Here is a 16,226-nt window from a genome sequence, read left to right on the forward strand (position 1 = left end):
TTATTCCACCATAGGTGAACCCTCAAGCTAACTTCCACCTGTGGGTGCAGGACAGCCAGCACATGACTGTGATGGAAATTGCTGCTCAGTGAGCCATATTCTCAAGGAGTTGTGTCCTTCTGATTCCTCCAATCCTCCCTAGTAGTCTTTTTTTTTCTCCCCTCTTTCTCTCACTCTCTCTGTTGAGGACTCATGATCTCTAAGCAATAATTTTCTGCTGTGAAAACTATGGGACATCTGTCACCTCTACTTGGGTGAAAGCTACTTGAGGACTGAGGTCTGGCATTTTCATTTTAAAAAATATTCAGACTCTAGCATAGAGTCTAGCACAGGGGGATGCTCACACACTCAAATACATACACACATACACACACGTGCACACATGGGACTAGCTGAGGGACTAAATGAATTTATATCAGTTAGTCATGGAGAAACTTGGTCCCTAAACTATGTAAATATCATTATGAAAAATGCAGCCCTTCATGAAGTCAGGCTAGACACCCTGGTTCCGACAATTGCTAAGGAATATATTCTTATCATCTCCAACAGCCACCCCCGTTTTCTCTTACAGCAATTAGAACCTCCCTAAGTGTGGTTCTTATGATTCGAGCTGCAGTCGCAACGAGCACCTCCTTAGAGTCTTTCATAGTTTGCAGTCCGCAAAGACTACTGGAATTTCTTAGTTCTTTTAAATAGTCAGCAGGTCCAGCATTGGGGGGGACTTTCCACTTGCATTGGTGGATACTAACAAAATGCCATAGAAGGACCTAGTCTCATTTTTCCTTTTGTGGCTACAGATGATTTTCTCATTGGTTGTAACAGCTTTAAAATACTTTAGAAATGTTGAAGACAAAGAACACAGGTGGGAACGAGGTGGAGGGCTGGGTCGATTCCACCTTTTTGCAAGCAGATTAGATACTGAAGTTAGACGTTCTCAGATTATGTTGTACTTTGTAGGCATTAAGCAAACCAAACAAAATAAAACAACCCTGCCTCAGCTCCTGCTTATCCAATACAGTCCTATTTAGTTAACAGAAACATTGCTCTTTTGACGCTCCAGGTTAATCTTCAGTTGTGTAAATGCATTCAGAATTGGTGTAAACCGGCAGAATCAATGGATAATTGACACACTTTACTGAGGACTATTTAATCACAAATTTTGAGTATTGTGATATTTTGTAGAAATAAGCTGAAGATCTTGATCAGACCTGAAGTATCACAGATTGTAGAAACTATCCAGCTTTGAATAATAAAACTTTTATCTTTGATTTTCTTAGGAAGAGACACAGAGAGCTTTTGTCATCCTGAGATGATATTTGTTTCCTAGATTACAGGAACTCTTGGCTTAGAAAAAAAAAAAAACAGTGTTAGAATCTTTGTTTAAAAAGATTCCCATTAAAATAGATGGAAATGCTGTCTAAATTATCTCAAGGAAATGAGATTAAAGATGGCTTCTCTTTACTAGGTCATAACTTTGTGTCCTAATTCCACATCTAAGTTGTACTTCATGTGTTTAGGGTGGAGAGAAGAAAGCAGGATATAAATCACATTTGTGACAACACAGTGAATGATTTGATCTCACATATTCAGCTCTCTTCATATTATCACTTTCTTCAGTTTGGATATGAAAACCATAATTTATTAACATGATCCTTATGCAATGTATCAGTGCACTCTGGGATTGCATTTAACAAACATGAAACCTATGCTAAGGAGTCATTCTCTCTTTTGTTTCTCTTTAAAAAGTGGAAGGGATTTTGGAGGGGCTGAATGCTGAGACCGATTTTTCTGGTTTGAAATAGGAGGTCTCACCCTGACTTCTCCAGGAAAAATATGTTAGCATCCTGGAGGATCATGTTGGAAACAAAGAATATGCAGAAAAGATTGTAGAGGGACAACCCAGAGTAGCAGAAGATCAGAAGATCAGATAGGTGGACCAAGAGAATGAGGATGTGCAGGCAGGCCCAGGAGGGTGCTCCTCATCCCACCACCCCTGTTAAAACAGAGGTAAAGACATGGGGAAGCATTTAAAGCCAGGCAAGTTGACGCAAGCGACATAGAGATGTGGCTTCCATCCATACAACAGCCCATGAGAGTGCTGAATCCCAGGAGCCAGAGCATTAGATCCCATTTTCCACTGTGTCTCTAGAGTCAAGGGAGAAGATAACGTGTGTGATTGTTACAGTTGATTTCATTGAGGCCGAAAGCAAGGGCATGGGTCATTGTGTCAATTCCAGCTCTACCACAGAGTAAATATGTGACCTCTCACGTTTGAGTTTCATCTGCTGCTCAGTGGATACTAATAGTAAGTTCTTAACTCTGAGAGTTAATCTCAGAATAAAATTAGCCAAGGCCTAAGTCAAGATTGAGTAACTTGCCCCAAGTCACTCATTCTAAAAGGCAAGGTACTCAATCCTTCCAAGCTTTGGCTTCCTCATCTATAAAATGAGGAAAATAATAGAGATTAAAACAAATTAAAAAATGCAAGGGGATTAGCACAATATCAGATACAGCAAATGCTCACTAAACATTAGCAATTATTAATGTTGGCTAAGTAAGAAAGAATCCACGTTGTTTGTGATACACACAATACTCAGAAATGACAACTGTTCTTATTCCCATAGTCATATATAAGTGTTGTGTTATCTAATAATCTGTGGGGGGCAGAAGGAAGTGTGAGATTGCCATCATCTCTTAGGTGTGATAGTAAAAGCAAATGTGACTCCATTTTGTTTTGTGACTCCATCCTGTAAAACAACCATGCCAAGTAGAAGGGTCATGACTGGGGCAAGATGTTCTTTTCCTTTTGCTATAGAAACCTTTGAGAACCTGGAACTACCTAATGGGGCATTGTTTCTGTAACTAGGGTAACGGGGCTCTGTTTCTGTAACTGGAGTGACTGGGCTAACTGTGATTGGTTAGGCTTCCCGCTGCTTGACTGCACTGTCCCGCTTCTGTAACCTGGCTTGCTTGCATTGGCTAGACCACCGAACATCCCTTTTGCAGTTTTCAGGCTTATAAGGAGTGCCCTTGCAATTGTTTAGGGCTGATCAGGGGAACAGCTTTATGTTCTGGTCAGCCACCACTGGTGTGCTTCAATAAAGCCTTCATTCGATTATATGTGAGTGGTCTGGAAGTCAGTTTATGAAACCCCAGGACGAAGCTTTATCTATAACATAGGGTTGAGCAGCGGGCGATTTCAGTGGGTGAGGTAATGGTGGCCTTTGCATGATTTCTTCCTTAGCACACATTTTAGGTTTCCATCCTTTAATAAATAAAGCACCCAGTGGGATTGAGGAAAAAATGTGATCTAGGTAGGGTATACCCTCATCACATGCCCAAGCATACATCAACCAGGTGACATCTTAGGAGATCAACAATTGATTGAGGGCATGTTGCTATGATTATCTAGAGATTAGGCAACCTGTGCTCCCAGGTGGGTGTAGGACATGACAGAGGTCACCTGGCTGTCCCCCTCAGCTAAGATATTATTGGACCTTGTACAGATGCAAAGGAGAAAAATGAGAATATTGCTCTTATTTTTAAATGCTTTAATTCCTTAAGTACATAGAGATCTTGATAACCAATTCAGTAGAAATATCTAGTGAAAAAAAGAGAGCTTTTATAAATTGAAATTATTTTAAACAAATAAGTTATAGAATACTACATTTCCCAGTATCATCGTTTCTGCTTCAGCGACTGACCTCCAAAATTAAAACAGAGAAGGCGTTCCCATAACATGGCTTGTCTCTGATTTGACCAAATTACTGTAACTAGTCTGAGTTACTCTCAGATAAGCCTTCCATTGGTGACAAAGGGAATCCAGGACACCAAGAAGATATTTTCTTACAGAATCTAGCAGGCTGATGTGTAAAGATTTCAGATGTGTAGCTTCTATTAAAGTTAACAAGAGTTGTACTGTTAAAATCCCCTCATGACACTTCACATTATATCGTGGGAAGTCTGGAGAAGGTGCCGAAGGATCATCAAAACATCACTATCACTTTGATAAACTTGTCACCAGGTAAAATAAAATTCATGTATGTTTGCTTCTTTTCCTCTGAAATATAAAGTAATTATGACTATATAAAAACCTTTTACCATAGCTAATTAACTAGAAGCTCCTCATAAACTATGTGTCGACAGCGCCGTATGTCTAATTATCTTTTGTCGCTTCAGAATTGTGATGTTGAATAATGAAGAAAACATTACCTGGTGAAGTCTTTTATTTTTATGATGATATCTCTGGAGACAAAGGAGACACAAAGGCTTAAATGCCATCTTCTAAGACATCTTGGCTTTGGCAGACTTTCAGCTGGTTTTGATTTGCATGGAAACCACATTATTTAAAGGAAGAAAAGAAGGAGGGAGGGAAGGAAGGAGGGAGGGAAGGAAGGAAGGAAGGAAGGAAGGAAGGAAGGAAGGAAGGAAGGAAGGAAAAAGAGAAGGAGAAAGGAAGGGATTGTAATAATTACGAGATATGCTCTACAGCTGTTTAGTCACTGTATTAATCCTAGGCATGTGAAGAAAATCATGGCGTAGCTATTTACTTCTAGCCTATTCTGTAGGGCATTATAGCTTGGGTTTTGCCAATTCCATTAAAATCCCTCTTCTCTCCCTGCTCCATAACAAAGCTCTAATTCCAATCAGACAGGCATGCACTTACATGACAGAGACAGGAAATGGTTTGCTTGTTTTGATACTTGGCATATGAATCTTGTCTTAACCTTGGGAAGCAATGGCTCTAACAGTGCTGTAGGCACTCATGAGGAGGACCAGGAATACTAGGAAGGGCACTTGCAGTCCTAGCTTATTTCTTCTGTCTGCACACACCTTCCAGGTAGGTCTACATTTTTATTAGAACTCAGGGGTATATTTCAACAGCATTGGCCACCATGCATCTGAAGCCAACCCTGTCCTTGGATACCCCATGCAAGGTCACTAAAGTCCAGGACCTCTGCCAGAGGGAGGGATTTGGGGACTACACAGCTATGATCAGGGCGTGCCACAGGCCAGGGGGTTCCTTACTTGGGATCTCAATTTGCACAGGCTGATTAGTATCTTCTAACCAGGTGGGCTCTCAGCTGGGGTGTGCATATGGATCACCTGGAGTCTTGTGAAAATGCAGATTCTGATTGAGTGTGTCAGATGAGGCCTGAGGCTCTGCATGTTTATCAAGTTTCCACATGAAGCTGAGGTTGCTGGTCGATGGAGCACACTTACTGAGACCTACTCAACTGAGATGCCCACTCCACTGAGATTTTGTCCCAATTAAATCCTTTGTCTTCCTCCTCAGTCCCCCTCTGAATTCTGGGAACAGCGATCCACAGTACTTAGAATTGATCTGGGGACTGACTCGGTCTCCATCTCACCTGATGGATGAATGTTTCCTGTGTGTGAAGCTTATCTTTCTGAGTAGATGCTAAGCTGCTACCTCCTTCACCTCCTGACAGCGGCAACCATGATGACCCAGCACAGGCCATGTGATTACTTGTCGAATTAATAACTCTTCTTTCTTATGCTAATTCTAAGCAATGCACTTAATTCAAGCTGGATTCACAGACTGACATGTGAGAGCTTTTAGGGAGGATTCAGATGTTTAAATGCAAATATTTAAACGTATGAATGAAATGTATTTGCAGTGGTTCTCAAAGAAGCAATCAAGTTCTAGCATTGGCTCTCAGACCTCCTCTCCCCAACCAGTTCTTACATCTGAACAGGAAGGAAAATGCAACCAGAAACTGAGCCCAGTTGCACTCCCCTAAAGAACTTTCTAAAGAGTCTTGCCTACCCCATGCATCTCTTTGGACCCAACTGAGTGTCTTGAGACTTGCAGAAAAATGAAAGCTATATCTTCTCTTCTTAAAAAATAAAGGGAAGAAAGTCTAAATTTGATAATTTAGATAAAGCTCTTCTTAATCTTTTATTCTGAATCATCTATCAGCTAAATGAATTTATTATACCCCTCCTTCCAACTTAAAAAAAAAATCCATGATGTTCCGTTTTTCCTGCTATCGTTTTCTTTCTCCACAAGACCCCGCCACCTCTCCTCTGCCCACCCTGTTCCTGCACATGCATGTAGGTCCAGTGCAAATCCAATTCCTTGTGGTCAGATTTCCTTCTCTCTGCCCCAAGCTTCTCAGAACTTGGAGAGCTGTCATAATGCAGAATAACTTTGGCTATTAATTGGGTGGTATCCTGGGTGCCATATTTTTTTTGTTGTTACCTCAACCTGCTATTTAAATATGTTACTGTGAGTTAACTTTAGACATATTTATGCCTTATCAAAAGATGTTAAATTAAAATTTGCTAAAGAAATACTTGACCTACACCTGTACATTCCCCTGTGTGCCTGGCATTCATTCATCCATTCAACTATTAATTTTTGAGCCCCGTAATAGTGGAGTGATTGATTAATAACCAAAATAAAGTGAAATATATGTACATAATTGAATTTAATACCTGATGTTTCACAATCCAAGTACTTTCACATATAACATCTCATTGTCCTTGTGACACCCTTCTGAAGCAGATGGGGAAAAGTAATATGTCATGCAAAGCACTTAATTAGTAAATTCACTTTGACAGTGTTTCAAGTCAGCATGTGAAAAAGGAGGATATTAAGTGGAATAATATAAAATTTAATTGTGACATGTCAAACAAACTCTTAGAGAAGATTCATGAAAATCCCAGAGAAGAACAGTGATTCAAGAACTAAACAATGCCGGATCGATTTATGGCTTATTTAACCAAATCAGCAATCTGGAAAAGGTACCTCTTAAATTTGGACTGAAAGCTTGACAGTGAGTAAGACAGCCTGACCTCCATGGCTAATAAATTCCATAAGTAGAGAGCAAACATTAAAAATGCCCCGTAGCTCAATGTCTTCAGCCAAAAAGAACTAATCCAATTGAGTGAGACCAAAGAAAACGACTGGGGATGTATGGTTCCAGAATGTCTCTGAGGTATTCAAACCCAAGTCAATTTAAGGACTTGTAAGTTAATAACTAGGACTTTACACATAATCCTGTACTTTACAGGTAGCCAGTGAAGGTTTTATACAACCAGGGTAATGTGATTTTCATGCTTGGTGTCAGTCAAAATGTCAGTAACTCAGTTCCAGACCAAGAGAAGTTCCTCGATCAGTCCATTAAGAGAGTCCCCCGGAACACTGACAGGCGGGCACAGAGGAAGTACCAGGGAGGCCAGGGCTGCAGACACGTGAGGGAGGTGAGATGGGGGGACAGCAGCTATGGAGGGGCCTCAGCCGGGGGGGGCTTTTAAAGGTGTTTCTAGTAAATAATTAAATAGGAAGCCTAAGAGATATGTCAGGATGAAAGATTAAGTGCAAATTCATAATAGAAATCTTAGAAGCGAACAGCCTTCAAAGCTGCAGTTCTGGGCAATTTACGGATTTGCAGTAATGGTGAGAACCCAGAAGCAATGAGAGTTTCTTCTTAGGGTGATTCATCATCAGCTTTTAATAGTCAGGCAGAGAATATCCGGAGGTTAGGTGGTTAGAGAGTGAATTTAAGTTTCAAAGGGGTGAAGAGGACTACTTTTTAAAAATGTATACATAATGTTAAGATGGATATTTTAAACGCATCTATTGGAATTGTTTTTTTAAAAATGAGCCAAGAGCTGTATGTATGTGCTTGTCTTTCTATTTTCCAGTGGAAGTATTATACTGTCAGATGATCAGATCTTTACAGATTGGATGTTGACTTATACTGAGAAAGTTAAAATGAGAAAAGTAACCAAACCACTAATTGAACATACCTGATGACGTTCCAATCACAACACTAGGTACTTTGCACACATTCACTCATTTTAACATTGCAAGTAGTATTAGCTCCAAACACAAACTTGGCAATGAGAGCTCAGAGTTTGGAGGTCTTGCTCTTGGCCACTCCAGCAACATCAGCATCGCGTGGGACATGGTTAGAATCTGCCTCACTCGGCAGCCACAGCATTCTCAAAGGCCCATCCTGTGCATCCCTTGAGGAACTTTCCATAGAGAACCTGGGCAGGGAATCAGACCAGTGAGGTGACCAAGCTCAGGGCTGAGCAGCCATCTCTGCTGCACAGATGAGTGTCAGCCCAGAGGCTCCTTTCTAGGAAATACTTTCACAGAGGAGTCCTGAGAAAATGTCCTGTGTTGAAAAAGGAAGAAATGAGACATCTTTTGGCTGGCTCTAGCAAGGAATGCAGGAGTTTGTGGGTCCTCAAGAAGAGTCATTTTACAAGATGTACAGAACAATAACCATGGATTACAAACCCAAGGCCAAGAGAGTCGCTGCTGTAGTTTCAGATGTACCCAGTGGTGCCTTTGTGACCTTGGACAAGTTTCATGGTTTTGTCATCCCTCAGTTTTGTTATTTGTGAAGTAAAGAGACAGCTCCATGGATGCCTGTTGTTTCTCACGCTGCACTGCGGGGGCCAGGTACAGTGTGAATTAGGACCAGTGTGGCTCCTGTCCTTCTGTCAAGGAGCTTTGGGTGGGGGCAGAACTTATTAGGAACAATTGTGATAAATACTGTGTGAGAAGAGCAGGGATCTATGAAAGCATGACCTATGAAAAGACTTAGGGAATAGTTTTTTGCAACTGAGCTTTCCTTATGTTCTGAAGAGTAAGGAGAGCCTTCCCGGTGGAAAGACCAGCATTAAAAACCCTCCTGAGGAACTGATCCCTGGAGGAGCTGAGAGATGGCCAGCAGGGTTGAGTGCTGCGAGCAATGGGGGTCCTGCAACACGGAGGAGTAGACAACCTAAAAACCTCCCTGCTAGACAGCTGGAAACGCAGATGCAGAGTAAAAATTATTCCCTTTGCTGTGTAATAGAGCTCATAAAAATGAGAAACGCTTGGTTGCTGAGATTGAAGAAGAACTGAGTTAGGTGGCGAGCTCTGCCCTGGCTGCCTTTGGAGGAGCTACGATCTCAGTAACGCTGAGCTGTGGCTAAGAGATGGTGAGGCTTTGAGTGGTACTGGAGGTGAGAAGCTGGAGCCGCATTCCTCCGTGAAGCGAGACCATGCAAAGAATTGATTAGGAGCTCACTCCTGCTCAGGGAAGGAAGAACAAATAGTGTGTCTTGGATGGAGAGAGTTTCATATTTTTAAAATATCATCCTCACTATAGATTGGAAGAGAGCTAAGTGGGATGGGCAAGCAAGTTAAGAAGGTCGACCTTCAAGTGAGATGTTCTCCTGGCTTTGACTGTGGCAGTAATAGAGCCAGTCCATACAACTGCTAAAATGATTAATTCCAGGTCCAAAATTGTCTAAGTGAATCATGAAGCTTCAAGAGAAGCTTATGAAATGATCCAGAAAAATGAAACAATCAGCAACAAGTGTCAGGCTTCCAGTGACAGAACCATTGAGAGCAGCATGATCCAGGTTGTAAGAGATTTTGGCAAAGTTAGTGTGGGACCAGCCAGGCCAGGAAAAGTATCCCTGGAGTTAGGCAGGAGGGCCACCTTCACACCCTGGAGGAAAATGATGGTGTCTACTCCTACAGAGAAAAGAACTGCAGAGTAGCCCCAGGAAAAGTTGGGTCTGGTCTTTGGATTCACATTTGAGATGGAGAATTCAAATAAAATTCTGGAAAATAATAAAAATCCCACCAGAAGAAGTTATTTCATGATAGGAGACAGTTTACTCTAACACCTTGTGTAGTTAAAAACAATGAGAGTTGTAAGATCAGGTCTGCTACTGAATGTGTCGTCTGTGGACCTGCAACATCAGCCTTCGGGAGGCAGGTTAGGAATGCAGAGTTTTGGCCCCTCCTTAGGACCATCTGGGCAAGAATCTATATTTTGGTTCCCAGGGAGTCCTCGGCACATGACCTTTTGTTTCATAATGTGCGTGGAAGACATGTCACCCAACCTATTTATGACAAAGAATCAGGGATATGTGACTGAGGATAAGGGATCCTCCATAATGGTGTATGTGAAGATGGTTTTGAAATATTCCAACTCACCTCAAGCAAACCAAAAATAGGAAAGACTTAGCCACATCAGAGGCCAAGGTAACTAGGGATGTTAGAGACTTCCTACAAATCAGATTAGGTAGTCACAACGACAGGATGAAAGAGATTTTTAAAAATGAACTGGAATGAGGCAGAAAGAGAGATGCAACCTTGAAGAGTAGTTCAGAGTTCTAATTTCTAATTTCTGCCCACTCCCTTTAGGTTAAACCAATAACCAGTTGTCACAATGGGTAAAGGTGCGACTTTCGAATTTGAGGGGGAAAAATAAAGAATGTCCATGTGCTCCTGCCCTTTTCAATGCTTTATTCACTCAAATCACTCAACACAATTTCACTCTATAGGTTCTTAATCAAGAAAATGACAATCTTTAATGCTAGGCACTGCCATAGACATAATCAATCCACAGCAAACAATTCTAGGTTAATTCTAAGCACTGCAAACACACCTAATCATGACAGGCTCATGACGGACATTCCCTCTGCATGCTAAGCTCTAAAGTCTCAAGCCTTAGGCTCTAAGTCCAGCAGATGCACACTCACTCAGACCACAGCGGTCAGGTCAGGGACCATGGCAGGCTTCTCCTGGGGTGGAGCTGTTGAGGAGAGGGTTGTAGGGAGAAGTTTGGTTCTCACCAGGGTCAAGATGTGGCTGTGGAGTCTGAGAGCAGTGAGGAAGATGCAGAGGATCAGCAAACAATGAGAAGAGTTGGGATGTCAGTCCAGGTCCTCATCAGGCTCTCCAGCATGGGGGCATCAGCGTCATCTGACTGAATGTCTGTTTACTTGCTCCATCACTTATACTAGATTTGGGGGCTTCTGACTGTCCTTTCAATCTCTATCAGCTGCTACCTGGTTTCTCAGTGATGTCATTTGTCCTGAGGTTAAGGCATCTGGTCTGGTGGTCTTTGCCCTGATCTCTCACCTTTTGCCTTTATCGGGGCAAAGGCAAATGACAGAGATTTCACTCTGAGTTTTATCAGGGTTTTGGAAAGTAACTTATTTTACTAGGCTATGCCTGATGACCATATTGGAGGGCTCTGTAGGCGTGCTTGATGGAGACTGCAGTTTTATTTCATAATGGAGTTACTTAGGCTAAGGCCCTTCTTAGGTTAAGACCATCCTTATACCAGCTGATATTAGCCCCAAACTTACGATGCTAACTTAAAATGCTTACAAATAAAATTTTAATTTTAAATTCACAGGTACAGCAACTTTGCACTGAAATAATGCCCCCCCCCACACACTATGAGCCACTAAAATCCTATATTACTCTGGTATCATCATTTAGGGTATCTTTTATGCATCAACCATTTGAGTTATTATACGACATCACTCAGGTCAATCTCCATGGTACTGCCATCCATCCTTCCAGCAAATGCCCACTGAGCATCATCTACCATGTGCCTGCGCTAGACACAGGAGAGGCAGCAGAGGACACAAATGTTGACTTGATGTGGTCACTGCTCTCACAGTGCTTCTAGTCCATGAGATCAAATAGAATCATCACATTTCTGGCTACTTTCCTAGGTGTTATTAACATTTACACTCTGATTTTTGTAATGCTATGTACGGTAGGCCAGGAAACCTTTATATTTGCATGCCTGTTATTTGTTTTGTTAGATAACAATATGATGAATACATCAGAAACTTCTTCTGTGTTATACTTGTAGAAATATTTTCTTTCAACTTCAATCTACTCCTTCCCGTAGTGAAAAGCCCTGACGGTCCTAAGGGATGACAATTGAACACATAAATATGTAAAATTCTCATTGAATTAATAGACTTGCTTTGGGTATTTTTTTTTCCATTTGCTTATTAGAATATAAAAATCTGGCAAGTTCTCTAAACTCCATCACTTAGGTCTCTGGGGAGGAATGTGAGAACCGAGTACAGCATAAGCGTCAGTAGTCTTTGTGTCTCTAGATAGCTCTGCTGGGTCTCCACGGGCTGCAAAAGATGATTTGTCAGCTTAATTTCAGCTGCAGCAGCGATGGAAGAAAACTATGACTTCTCTTCTAGCCACAGATGTGCAGAAATAGCTTTCAGAGCCAGAAATGCAGGCGGTGGGAGTTGGACCCTCCTGCCTGTGTTTCCTAGTGTCTGCTCCCCGTGCCTCTCAAGTAGTCACAGGTACGGTGGGTGCTAATGCATTTAGCTATGTCAATGGTATAGCCAGAGGTTAAAACAACCATAAAACCTGGGGCCCTGAGCACAAAGTTGGGTAGAACTTTGAACTTGGTGCCTAGGAACAAGAGACAATCAATTTAGGTGTTATGTTAGATATTACCAATATACTTTGGGTAGAAGATAGAAAAAAAACATGTCTCATGAATCTTATCTTTGTCTCCTCTACTACTTTTGATTAGACAGCAGCTCACTTGTTGTCCCCTAGGAGGAAGCACTTTGTAGAGAGGCAGTGTCCTCAAATCTAGTGCCCAGAGCCGGTGGTAATGAGTTCATCTGGTTGGGAGGGGGGACATTCCTGGGCATGTGGCAGAAGGAGATGCCTCATTTCCCCAGCAGCTGCACCCCACTCCTGTCTTCCCACGGTCAACTCTTCTTGTCCTTCACGGTTCATTTCCAGGCACCATTCAGCACTGCCACTCTTCCCTGGGACTCTATTTAATGGATTCCCAAACTTCCTTTCCATTCACACGAGGACATCCCCAAACTCGAGCTTTCTCTCCTGTTCCTGCATTCACTGATCTTCTGGGGTCTACTCTTCCCTCATGCCTATCTGTCCCAGCAGGGTGATCGTGTGTAAAGGTCTCCTTTGTTTTATTGCTTCTTGGCTCAAAAATCCTAAGTGAAAAAATTGCTCTGTGCAATTTAGGATTGAAGCATCTGGGTTTGAATCCCATTCCCACCTGCTACTTATCTGCAAATTCTCTAATTTCTTTAATTTTTATGTTGGTTTTTTTTAGTTTTGTTTTTTATTGTAGTAAAATATACATGACATAAAATTTACCATTTTAATTATTTTTAAGTGTGTGATAGCAACTCAGAATCTGTATTTACATTTACAATGTTTTACAACCATCATTATGAGATCTATCTATAATCTGTGATATTTATTTATTTATCCATTTATTTAACTTCTTGTGTGGTTTAGCAATGGGTTGGACCCAAAATTATTTGAATTAAAGTTTATAATGGATAAGTTACCTTTTTTCTCTATCTCTAGGTGATTCTTAATGTACAGTAGTAACATTATTAACAATTTTATTATAAAATATATGTAACATAAAATTAGCCATTATAGCCAGGCACAGTGGTGCACACCTATAATCCCAGCAGCTCAGGTGGATAGTGAGTTCAAAGCCAGCCTCAGCAAAAGTGAGATGCTATGCAACTCAGTGAGACCCTGTCTCTAAATAAAATCCAAAATAGGGCTGGAGATGTGGCTCAGTGCCTAAGTGCCTCTGAGTTCAATCCCCAGTGTGTGTGTGTGTGTGTGTGTATGCATTATAACAGTTTTTTAAGTGTATATTCACTGGTATGATTTCTACATACAATCATCTATATGCAACTATCAGAATTGTCTTTTTCTAGAAGTTTTCACCACCCCAAGAAGAAACACTATCTTCATTAAGCAATAACTCCTATTTTCCCTCCCGCCAGCCCCTGGTAACCCCTATTCTCCTTTTCTTAATATTATTTGAATTCCTCAGTCTCCAGAACTGGAAGAAATAAACTTCTCTTCTCAGGTCTCCCCATCTGCTGGATTCAGTATGGCAGCCCAAGCAGCCCTGCACCTGTGGGAATGCCTTATTTAGTTTCTAAGACACCAGAGGCTGGTCTCCACAAGGGGTGTCCTCTGCTTTCGAGCAGTTCCCAAACAATCCCCAAGGGAAATTTCCAGTTTCTCCACATCTGGCCAATACTTCATTTTGTGGGGGTGGGATTTTTTTCTTTTTTTCCAAAGCTGTTCTGGCAGGTAGAAGTGGTAGCTCATTTTGATTTTGATTTACATTTCCCTAATGACTAATAATGCTGAGCATCTTTTCATGTGCTTATTGGTCATTTGTATATCTTCTTTGGAAAAAATGCCCTTTTAAAAATTGGGTTGTCAGGGTTTTGTTGTCATTGTTGAGTTCTAAGAGTGCCTTTTATATTCTGATATTAAATCCTTATCGGGTATATAATTTGCTATTACTTTTCCCCATTGTCTAGGCTGTCTTTTCACTTTCCTGATTCTGTCCTTTGATGCACAAAATTTTAAATTTACATTAAGTCCAATTTCTCTATTTTGCATTTTGTTGCTCATGCTTTCAGGTCTAGCTAATCTGGCAGTGGCCAGATTCAAAGTCATGAAGATTTGCCCTGTGTTTCCTTCTAATAGTTTCACTAGGCTTTATTTCTTACATTTAGGTCATTGGTACATTTTGTTAAGTCTTATAATTGGTGTGAAATGGGGGCTTACCTTTATTCTTTTGCATGTGGAAACCCAGTTGTCCCAGAACCATTTTTTGAAGACACTATTCTTTCTCCTATTGAATGGAGTGGCCCTGTGACGAATCAGTTGACCTTAGGTGTTTGTGTTTATACAGGACCAAACTATTTTTGGTTATTGCAGTTTTGCAGTAAATTTTGGAATCCAGGGTTGTGATTTCTCCAGTGTTATTCTTCATTTTCAACAATGCTTTTGTGATTCAGGGCTCCTTAAATTCTGTATGCATTTGAGAATTTCAAAAAGGAAAAGGATCTTGGAAATTTGACAGGAATTGCCTTGAATACGTTGATCACTTTGGGGAGTATTATTGTAATAAGTCTTCCAACCTATGAACAGAGAAGTCATTCCCTTTATTTAGATCTTCTTTAGTTTCTTTTATCTATGCTTTACAGTTTTCATTGTACGAGTCTTTTACTTCCTTGGTTAAATTTGTTTCTGGGTATATTATTCCTTTTGGTGCTATTGTAAATGGATATGCTTTCTTAATTTTCTTTTCAGATTGTTCTTTAAAGATGGATACAAACATACATAATTCTTGCATGGAGATCTTGTGCTCTCTGCAACATTTCTGAATTTGCTTATTAATTTTAGTAGCTTTGCTGTGGATTCTTTGGGACTTTCTTTATAAAGGCTAGAATTCCCAGGACAATGTTGAATAACAGTGGTAAAAGTGATTTTCCTTATCTTGTTCCTGATGGATAATTTACCTTTAAAATTCATGTTAAATGAAAAAATCATTTTAAACATTTTTGTGAAAGCTAATAATCATTGAATTCAAAATTATCTTTTACATTAACTTCTTACCTACTGTATCTGAAGATGGACTTGTCCATTGAGAAAGGACAACGTTATAACAAATTATCCCTAAGCGATTGCACCCATGTAACCACAATCAGATAAAAAAAATTAACATCACCCTCCCAAAACTCCCTCCAGTCCCTCCCAATCACTGCCCTCGACCTTCTCTACAAAGGGAATCACTCTCCAGATTTCTAAAACCCCAGATTACCTTTGCTGTTCCTATAGCTTTAAGCAATGGAAACTAGCAGCTTGAGCTCTTCTTGGCTCTTTTATATTATATCTTAGTAATTTGTCCCGCAAATGAACCAGCATTGATATTATTAAGTGAAGCCCACACTTTACCCTGGATTTCTTGGTTGTGCCTCATGTCCTGCTCCTGTTTCACGATCCCATCCAGGACACTCCATTAGGATTGGCCATCAAATCTCCTTAGCCTCCTCTTGGTTGTGACAGTGTCTTCGATATTTCTTAGTTTTGATGCCTTGTAGTACTGATCATGTATTTTGTAGCCTGTCCCCTAGATTATTCCTCACAATTAGATGGGGATATGGAATTTTGAGAGGAAGACCTCAGCATATTGAGGGCCCATGCTATCCAACTTAGGACTAATCACCTGACCATGTGTGTGGGGATGTGTGTGTGAGGGGACACCATGTGTCCCCTCAAAATCCATATGTGAAAACCCTAATCTGTGATTTGGAGATGAGGACTACATACAGGGGTGCTGTCAATGTGTGACTGCTAACAGGCATTTACTCATTCATCTCCAGTGTGATTAGGACTTTGGGAGGTAATTAAGCCTTAAGGTGGCCCTTTGTGATGAGATTAGTGTCCTAATTAGAGGAGGCAGGTGAGAACTTATGCCCCAGCCCTTCACATATTAAAATGTGATAACTTAATAATAATACATCTTGCACAAGCCAGGAAGAAGGTCCTCACCAGAACTCACCCATTCTGGCATCCTGATCTTGGACTTCCCAGCCTCCGA

This window comes from Marmota marmota, unplaced genomic scaffold (genome assembly GCF_001458135.2).
Source record: "Marmota marmota marmota unplaced genomic scaffold, marMar, whole genome shotgun sequence".
NCBI lineage: Eukaryota > Metazoa > Chordata > Mammalia > Rodentia > Sciuridae > Marmota > Marmota marmota.